Raw genomic sequence first — 10,816 nt, 5'->3', positions numbered from 1 at the left:
TCTTAAAAATCAAGATCATAGTAGTACACAACTGAAAGTATTGAGAAACTTGAAACAAGGGTATGAAGAAGCAGAGTTTACAGCAGACTGCTTCAAAAAAATTGAATCCTGCTAATGAAACTCTATGTATTAACAGAATTCCAGGAGGAAAATACATTTAGAATTGTTTTTAGGATGTGTCTGTACAGATTTTTACTCTAGATAATCCAGACTTCAGTTGTTTTGTATCTCTATACATTGGCTTATTTTTTCAAATAAGATTTCTGGAAACTTGATGTTTTCCACAGTGTATTGTTTCAAGGTTGAATGAAACTGCCTATGTATCTGTGTGCCCTACTCTGAACTCATGTTGTCCTTTGAGTCAGGTGGGGTTTTTTTTACACTTAGAAGCTGTGAGACACTCAGGAGAACACCTTTTCACCAGAAGATGACATTTTCATATTCACTTGCATTATACCCACCATTCTTCAGGGTACAGCTATTTGGATTTCTGCGGAACACCTGTACTTTTGATTGCCAGCTAGCAAAAACAGGCATCTGGAAAGTATTGTCAGACCAGATGAAGAGGAGAGACCTTTCATGAAACTATTTCTAGGGTAGGTGTAATCAACCTCTTATAAAGCAGACAAGCTTGTCCATAAAGCAGACAAGCTTCCAGTAACTGCAACTAGTTCCCAAGATACCATGTCAAGGACTGCTGGCATATATAACCTGTTTCTAAACAGGGATATTTCAATAAGCATCTAAGACTTGTAGCACACGTAAAATACAGTAACGGCAAAAGCACTCCCTGCATAGAAGCTGACAGCATTGCTAAAAATGCCATCTGCAAAAAAGTCTGAAAATTAGGAGGATGTGCATTAGCATCCACAAGTAATATGTATTGAAAATAACTGGTTTTGAAATATTCTATTCATCATTTTACTGAGGGAGATCAAAGCCTTTCTTCACCAAATGGCTCTTAAACACCTGCCTCTCCTAACATGTTCAAATGGCATCTGTACTAGAGACATGAATCCGTAACAGCTTTATTTCCTTGAATCCTAAATCCCACAACCATCAGCCACTGAGCTGACCCATGCCTTCACTTCCAAATTGCTTGCTCTTCTTTCAGTGCCCTGCTCAAGATGTTAGCACTGCAGGAAATGTACCAAATTGAATGGAACAGTAGACACAGAAATAGGACATCTATAGGAGGTTTAAACTGAGTCACAGTGGCTGCAATGTAATGTTATTCATGGTAAAAGCAGAGTTCCGGTTTGCGTGAGCATCATGAGATCATAAGGCAAAGAAGCCTTTCTGTGGCCTCTCATATATAAAGCTTCTTGAATATTTAGTGTTTTCTTCTGAATTGTGATCTAGGGAGCAAGACACTACCTTGCTAAATAGCAGTGAGATGCATCTTCCTCTATGTCTCTTGTTTCATGTTTTGAACAAGAACCTTCTCTCTCTTCTGTGGGTTCACGGAAGTTCTCTGACAAGGACAAACTGCACCGCACATTTACAATTACTCATGTGCTTTATCTTACTACCCCCTCAGACTGACAACTTATCAAAAGCCACAATGCACAAATATTTTTATTCCTGCTTGCTCCATTAATTTTCCACCAATCAATTGAAACTCTCCAGCACTAGTATAGAGTCATTATACATGGAAAGATAAGTGAGAAATATGCCAAAAGAAGATCAAGTTTAGAAGAGAGGGTGGAAATGCCATTTAAAGCCGTGGAGAAAGTAGTATTTTATTATTGGTGACAACGAGACTAAGAACAGGCTATTATTGTCCTTTTCCGTACCATCTACATCTCCATGGTCAACATGCTCAGAAGTCTTACACTGGGCAAATTTCTAAAGGAAACTTTATAAAAAGAGAAGGAGATTCAGGGAACTAATGATGTGGTTCAGTAGAGAGCCTTGAAGGAAAAACAGGAGAAGGATGATTTACAAGAGCAATCCCAAAGACTCTGAATGGATTTCATCGCACTGGAACTGGGCCCCTCAGTTTTATTCTCCTGGTATTGCTCACCGTCATTGTCGGTATTACTGCAGTCACTGGAAGCTGCTGATTTTTTCCCTCAATCCATAAGACTTCAAACATATCAGAGACATCCTATTTGTATTAACAAAGGTCACGCTCAGAGGACTCAATGTGAGCTGACCCAATATATCCTCGATGCCACTTGAAAGCAGTTCAAAAATAGTGCTGACAAAACAGATGAATTATGGGACCCCACGAGAAAAGTCAGGAGAATTTGTTAATGTGACATCCTGTAGGCTCTGAAACCACAGCCAAGTAGTGTGGCGTTGCTCCCCAGGGCACTTGACCTGAAAGTTCCAGGGGTATTTCAGATGAGCAGAGAGCTATGGGAGAATGGTAAGCAAGTACCTTAAAACCGTCAAACAGAACAGCAGAAATGAGCACTAGTTTGGGAGAGAACAGGTCTACAATGGGTGGGCATCACTCACTAGAACTTCACCTGCTTTTTAGACACCTTCCTAAAATCTGAAGAATTTTATCTGTGATACATGGATGCTCTTTACAAATTATCATTGTATCGTCACAAGTTAGGAAAAAAAAAGGCAATAATAACTTGTCTAGCCATTTCTTCCCCGTATAATTATGCTTGAAAGTAAAAAAAATGTCTGCTCTGTTTCAAGCAACTAGACCCTGACAATGGGCAAAACGTTTGTGGCTCCATCAAAACAAAACAAAACAAAACAAAACAAAAACCAAAGAAAAGGAAAACAATAGAACAATAGGAATTACAGGATTGTGTTTACATCCAGTGGATAGCAGGTAGAGAAAAAGGCAAGCAACACAGTGGTTGAAATGACACATTTTTATTTGTGCCTAGTGAAAGACAGAATAAAATTAAATCTGTCCTAGACGTTGACTATATGAAACAGATATTTGTAATGAGCCCGTGGAGAGATGTAGATAGAGGTGCTTATGAGTCCACACAGCTGCTTTTATCATCAGCTTTAATAGGAAGTAAATGTAACAAAATGAAAGCCAGTAATGCCATCAGCAGTGATATCAATATGGAATATACTTTATTCCCTCTTCTTCCCCTTACACAAATCTTAGCTTTTATTAGTGTGACAGAGCAATCAAATCAGCTTTCCCCAGTAGTATTACAGTACACAAAGTGAAGCTGAGGACTAAACTTTTAAGATAAAAAAAATTTATTTTCTTTTATTATATATATGTGTGTATGCAATGGAAACAATGTTTGAGTCCTTCTGCTGCTCTTTTCTTCTTTTTTTTTCATTGTTAGGTTTGGAAGTAGAGATTACCATGTTATTTATAGCTTCACCAAAAGAAGGATATCTTAAAGGAGGCCATGTTCAGTACTTGTTTTCACAGGGCTTTTCAGATTAATTTTGCAGACTTCAAATATTAAAATAATTGGGATAATATAATAGGGATGCTGTTGGGGTAAGCATACTGTACCCCACTCCAGACTGTGGGAAAATGAGCTCCTCCAATATTTTGAGCTTTACCTGTTGCTAATTTATGTTATGTCTCAGTTGTGCTTAATCCTGTTCATCTGTATGTCATGCTCTGTGCACTGCAGGGCACCCCAATTGCCCATCTTTCTGTCATGCTGAAAGGTTTGGCCATAATTTAGTTTCTGCTTGGCCAGCAGAGGTTTTTGGTAGTATGACGCTGCTTGCTGAGTTTATTTTTCCTCTGACCCTTACTGTCAACAGTAAACCTAAAATAGACTTGTATCCCCCGTGGCTTTACTCTGAAGTTTGCTTGTCAGCCCAGCTGCCACTGATTATTAGCAAGTGCTTCTTGTAAGTGATAAATACAGATCTCAAAGGGATATTTCATTTCGTTGTTTACTTCTGTGTTCAAACTAAACTAAGAATACATTCTTTGTCCCTGTATTAAAGAATCACAGGCGCAGCACTGCAATTTCGAAAGCTTCTTAGTACAAGATTGTATACTGTAAGTCCTCATGCATGCTCCTGAAAAGACATTTTGAGGGCAAGAATAACTTCTGGTCCACATCTGGGAAGTGAGTGAATTCTGCTCATCCCTCCTCAATGTCTCAGACATGTGATGTTTCCCAGAAGCAGCATCTTCACTTTCCTCCAGGTCTTATCTGAGCAGAAACCAGCCAACACGTTGCTTCCTACTGAACAGCGTGCCATAAAATTACCCAGTGGCAATTACCTTACCTTAGTGAAGATTCTCTGACTACAGTAAATTACCCAGCAGACCTCAGTAAAAATTAATTGTGTAAGTCTGCCCGAGAGGCTGCTTTTGACGTTTTAAAGTGAAATCAAATCATTTGAACTTCAAACCTAATTATCGTGATTCTAAAATGGCAGTTGTGATATGATCCGTGCTAACGGACTCAGTGAGATTTTGCTCAAAAGCTGACCACGCTCCCAAATGACAGCGCTAATAAGCTAAATATGTGTTATGTAAAGAAGTGTCTAGAGAGGCAATTTTGAGTAAATTCTATATTGGCAGACACAGATGTGCAGTGGATTGTCAGTCTGACAAGTCTATAGCTATCAGCTGACTTGCTTCTACAGCCTGTTCCAACAATGTTTGTGTAACAGGCTGTTGCTCCATTTGTGGGTTGTTACTAGATTCTTTTGCAATGAACGTCCAAACTTGACTTTAAAATTAGGCAGCTATTCCAAGAGAATGTTGCCTATTGTCCAGGAAATAAACTTATTGATTTTGAATTAAGGAGATAAAATGCCTTGAACGCAGCAGACTACAGATAAGCAAATCAGCAATGCACTTGTGCAGCCATGTGGAAAACTCTCTGTGTGTGTGTGCATCTGTGTGTGTGTCTAACAACAGCATACTACTGTGATTTCTGATGTACTAACAAATGGAGGTTTCTCTGACAACAGGATGGGGTTAGAAATTCTACTGGTGGAGAGTGGAGTAGTTTTATCAAAGAGCTGCATTACCTGATGCTCACTAAGACAGTTTAGCCCAATATTTTTACTTGGCTGGTTTAGAGTTTTTGTTGGAACACAGTTTCTACAATTATACATTCTGAACAAAAGTAAGTGGAAATATATGAAATATAATATATATGTGTGTGAATACATGAATATGTGAAAATACAAGATATGAAATATAATATATAATATGCATTCATATAGTAATATGTGAAATAAGGCATTATAAAAACAAGGCAAGAAAAGGGTTGCGCATCGTTGACTGTAAGACCCGTTGTCTATGGAGAATGCTTAAAACACACAGAGCAGAACAGTGTGTAGAGGAAGAAAAATAATCTTCCTTAAATCTTAATGTCCAATTCTAATGAGTCAGTTACATTTTAAATATCTTAGGCAGCTCATCAGTGTGACTATGTCAACCATGCACTTGCTGTCTTTTTGTAGCTCAGAAGGGGCAGATGTGTGCCCAAAAAAAAGCATACAGAATTGGACACCTCTTAGCTATGATAAAGTATGAGGGGGAAGGGACAGTTTTCCCTGTTGCCTACATATGGTCCTTCTCTACTGTAAATGGGTAAAATATGTGTCACACCCACATTTTCTTTCAACTGTGTGGTGAGGCAGACCATTTGTCTTTTTGAAGCCATTCAACTAAGACATAAGATTTTAATTTTCTTTTAGTGTGCTACTTTCTTTTTACTTACTTATTTTCCCCAGCTTTGTGCTTAAAAAACTTTTTTGTTCTTGCACTTTGGCATGAGTTCTCTCCTTTTTTTCTTGGCCTCAGGATTTTTTTTTTCTTTTTACTTGAGGTATATGTCACAGAACTCCACAGGAGTTAAGCAGTACCCATGCTTTAGGAACAAAGGCACATTTCCTTTTTTTGGAAGTAGCTTGCACTATCTAGGCAGAGAACGTGCTTTTCTGAAGTGAAGAAAATATGAGTTAGGAGAAATTTCCTTTACTGATGATGATCTTTTTTTGATTGCTGATCTGTCAACAGCATTATTGGTCATTCTCTTTGCTTATGATCATCTCTTAATTGTGCTGTGTGACACCCTCAAAGACACTCTGGCTAAAAGTAAAATCTGGGAATATTTGGCATGATTACACACTGCCTCAGTCTTTGCATGGACAGTCTGGCAAGAGATGCATCCCCAGAATCAGGAAACAGTTCACTAACTAGGATAATGAGATGTCACAGGGTTCCAATTTTTCATTTATTTTTTAGCAGACCCCCAAAATATTGAGCCAGCCAATATTGGCTACCTGAGTCTGGCAGAGAGGTACTGTCTCTTACGACTGATGGTCCTGTCCTTTAGAGGTCAACTACTTGGGTGGTGTTCCTGCTTTTCTCTTTCAATTAAGATCTTCTGCCGGACTGCTGTGACCTTGAGAATGAGAGAATTTCAAGATCTTCCTTGTTATGTTGTTGAGAAAAGTTTACCCTTTATACACATTCAGGTTTCCCCCCAATATTCACCCGTGTTGAGATACTCTTCTAGTGTTTTATCCAAACAGCTGGGGGGTTTTTTGACAGGTTTGACAGGGGTTTTTTGTTTGTTTTGATTTTTTTTTTAAATCCCCAAATCACAGTGTTAATGTTAATATGGACAATAAATATATCTCAGTGTTATTTCACTTAAGTGACCAGCTTTCCATTCTATCTCCCTTAAAGGAGGGATATTTCCATATTTACTAGTGTAAAATTAAAAACAGTAGTAATAAGAATACAAATTAAAAGATACAGCTTCAGTCCATGTACACCACTTCATATTGAACAAAAAGTAAATAAGAAGTTATTCTATTTAATTATTTAAATCAATATTTATGTAAACATGATGTTAATAATTATCTTGTTTAAGCTTTTCATATTACTGAATGCTTGAAACAAATGAAACATAACGGATAGTTACTGTAAACAGTAAAGAATGTTATCTGTGAACATGAAAGTTCAGTGCCACAATTTGCATGTTTAAATGAGATCAATTAGGTTAATGATGGATGAAAATAAGAAATCTATGATTTAAATGCAAAATAATTCAAAAACTTGTGGGTCCATTTACTGCCAAACTTTCATCTTTCAAAGGGGATATCTGGTTCAAAGGGTTAATGTACAATCCTGACCTTTCCCATCTGGAGGCTTATGTTCAAATATGGTTTACAAATGAAATGTAATCTAGTATAATTTATTGCTCTCTAAAATCTTTTCTAGGAAAATCCACAGAGTGGCTTGTCTATTCTGCATAGAAACTTTAAAATACAGTGTGTCAGGTTATTCCATTTGCTTGTCATGTGTTTAAGAGATGGCACAGGAAGATTTAAAAGGAAGTTTGTGAGGGAATATTTAATAATATTAAAGGTAGGATACTTAGTAAATAAACTTAACATAAACATAATTCAATTTCATAGGAGTAAGCCTTTAGGCATAAGAAAGAGACAACCTGTGGTAAAAGGACGGAAAAGACAGAGGTCATGGCTATGCTGGGAAATGGAGCACAGGGAGGTCGCCCCTCAACCTGTTCCAAACACGTTTGAGCCACACAGTGCTTTGCCATGTGGAGATGCTAGCTTCAGTCAGTGTGGTGACGTTTCTGAATTAATGAGCACTGGTGGGCTAACAACTGTTTTCCCTCTGGAAGGGAGGCTGAGGGCAGAACCTTACAGAGCTCACTGTAGGTTTCTGAGGTCACGTAGTTAATTTGGTCACGACTGGCCACATATCATTGTCATCAGTAGAAATCCCCACAGTGAGTCAGTCAAGCCACTGGAGGATATGCTTTGGTGGACATAAGAAAGAGAACAAGTTAGTTCATCTCCCTGCAAAGACCAGAAAAGTATTGTGATGGTGTGAAAAAAACAGTGCAGTCAATTCCTGTAATGATAAACCTTTCTCTATGTAAGGAGGTAGGTTCCAGAAATAATGATCTATTGCAGACAGCCCAGCAGCAGTATCCCCAAGACTGACTGACTCGTTTCCAAAGCTCAAAATCTAAATAATGATCAGTTACTGTAAAAATGATTGCAAAAATAATTTCTCTGCATTGTATTTGATAAGATGGATGCCTACATGGATATAATGTGAATATATGAGATGGTCTATGTTGGAGATATGTAGTGGAAGGTTGTATTTACAGAAAAACTAGAAAGCAAGTTTTTAAATATACTTATTATAACTACTTTATATCAAGTAGCACTTACAGGACAATAAAGAGTGAGTGGCTGAGTGACAGTCCAGTGTCTGAGAAGTTCCACATCAGGTCCCAGCTGGAGCAAGAATTTTTCAAGTGCATGACTAAGATCCATTAAACTCCATGCTGCCGTGGAAAATATGCTTCAAATACATTTTTAATTTCTTCCTAGCCTAGACTTGGTGTTATTTCAAATGGGATCATTTTGGAAGGAGACTGAAAATTACAGGATCTGTGTAGCTCATACCCCAGATTACAGCTCTGGTCACCCTCAGACAGTGAACCTAATGGCAGAAGGACAGAGCTTTTCCAAGTCTCTCCTATAGAACACTTTGGGGGGGCTGTTTATTTCCAAAACTAAAAACTAGCAAGCAGGTGAGACAGTTTGGAGAAAAACAAGTATTGAGATGGTTAGTAGGATCTCCCAAGAAACAGAGGTTTGCCCTTCATGAGGGTGCAGTATATATTTCTAAGAAACAAGTCAAATTTTCATGTCCCCCTACTACTTCTTAGATATTTTTATAGATTAAAATTTTATAGTGCCCAGTACCTGACACAAATGTCATAGAAAGGCTTGAAGGGGTATTTGAATCTGCTAAGCATCCAGAACTCTTATTTACTCCCTCAGCAGTTTTGGATGTGTTGCAATTCTCAAGCCATATTCAAGATAATTTAAGTCAGACATAACAGAAAACTGAAGGCCTTAAGCAAAATAAACTGAGGATGCAGAAGATAAAGTTATATTCAAAGGTCATGTGTGACTCAGAGTTAGGCATTTCTTGATAAAATATGTGATTTAGGCAGAAGGGGTTTTTTTCTCTTTCTTTTTTTCTTTACACCTCTTAGGTGACCTGGCAAAAATGAGTTAAAATATAAGTAAGTTGGAAAGAGCACAGTGTAAGGCAACAGAGATGTTAAATGGAACAGAGATGTGAAAGTGTCCGCAGAGACTGGCAAAATGGAGATTGTTTCGTCTGAAGAAGTGGCATGGCACAAATAATTTAACAAGATAAAAGTTGTAAAACTAAGCCTCATCGCTTGTTTTCACTGAGGAAAAGAGAACTGAGTTTCGAAATAAAATATTGTTTCTACCCTATCATTCATGTGTATGGGACTTAATCGATAACTGAGAGAGAAACCAGTGACCCGCTCTGCAAAAGCATGTGAAGGGGAATAGCTGTGCTTACACAGGCAGTGCTACTGGTACTAACTATCTTTACAAAGTGGCACACATCTAGAACTGTGGTGACAGTGCCACTCTGTCTACCACTTAATTCGGCAGGGTCTACTGATATATCCAATGCTATGCTCACATTTATCTCTGCCAGTTTTAAGACCAAGCACAAAGTAGGTAAGAATGATCAATGAACACGCTACCTCACAATGGAAGGGTAAGCTTTTAATGCATTTTAAATGGAGCAGAGAGGAACTGTGGAGCTTTGGTAGCGTACCTCCACCTTCTCTTTCACCTTCCCAAATCCCCAAGCCACATATTATGTCCTATCACATTTTAATTACTTTTTTTCCTTTTTAGCAATTATGGTGAAGGAGTCTGGTATGACTGACAGGTGAGATGTTGAAACAGGTACTATGAATATTTTTAACAAAGTATCAGATAATCAGTGTTCACAGAATTAGTAACTTGAAGGGTTTCGTGCAAGGTTGGTGCTTGAATTCAGGCACTCATGAAATAGGAGTGTCAGGAGGGAATATTTCACTGATCAAGCTTTCTTTTCCCCCCACATTGGCATTTGGCTTGTTTTGCATCCAGGAGAGTGTTTTTACACTCTTCTACTACAAATTGTCATTACTTTTTACTTCAACAAACATAGTTTTTAAACTAAATTAAAAGAGAAGAGATAAAGGATGGCATAATAGTAATCAAAGAATCTCAGATGACAAAGGCACCATATGCTGTTTCTGGTCCTGCTTGACTGTAAAGTAGTTTTTAAAGGAGTGTGAAAAGATGATATAGGAATATTCATGTGGGTATGGTACCAAGTATTCACTTTTATCAAAGCTAAATATTTAAAAAATATTATAAAGCTTAATTTTACAGTATTGTTGAATACATTTATTGAAATGAAATACCATTGCCATCACAAAATCATGTGATCTAGATTGACTAACCCACAAATACTAAAAATAATTTGTCAGATACATAATACTGAGTTTTTCTCTCATCTGTTTAAGCAATGAGTCATTTGTTATATTCTGAAGCAGGGCACCAAACTTACTGTATCTCCCAGGCTAATTTAATGAAGTTTACCAATGCAGACTGGCTTTGCATGTACTTATTCAAAGCAACAGTGCACAGGCAGAAGCCATGCTACTTGTCATTTACAAAAGAAGCCCAATTTTGGGGAATGCTGATTCACAGCTGTAGGATACACGCAGCTGGTAAGTGTAAAAGCTATTAAAAATGGTGAGCACTTTCACTGAGCTGATTAGAGTACTCCTCTCCTTTCAGATCCATTTGGGATATCCAATTTGATGCTTATTTTCGTACATACTAGAGTGGTTTGTCCTTGGAATTTACTTTAAAAGTCATTTTTTCTAAGCTTAATTGCCCTAGGTTTTTTTAGAGATAGGAGTAAAATTGTGTAGAAATATAGAATTTTCAAGGACTTTTGTAGTTGCTATCCATATATGAAAATTATGATCTTCTCGTGGTTTCTGAAAAAAAA

General features: G+C 37.6%; 1 protein-coding gene across 1 annotated transcript in view; it reads left to right on the top strand.

Annotated features, from left to right (window-relative positions):
- CADM2 (cell adhesion molecule 2) overlaps nt 1-10,816 on the top strand; it is a 94,477-nt gene that overhangs the window by 75,953 nt on the left and 7,708 nt on the right. The gene's annotated exons all lie outside the window — the stretch shown is intronic.

This window comes from Pterocles gutturalis, unplaced genomic scaffold (assembly GCF_000699245.1).
Source record: "Pterocles gutturalis isolate BGI_N339 unplaced genomic scaffold, ASM69924v1 scaffold22065, whole genome shotgun sequence".
NCBI classification, from domain to species: Eukaryota; Metazoa; Chordata; class Aves; order Pterocliformes; family Pteroclidae; genus Pterocles; species Pterocles gutturalis.
Note: the sequence above shows the minus strand (reverse complement) of the source record. Positions and strands in the feature narration are given on the sequence as shown.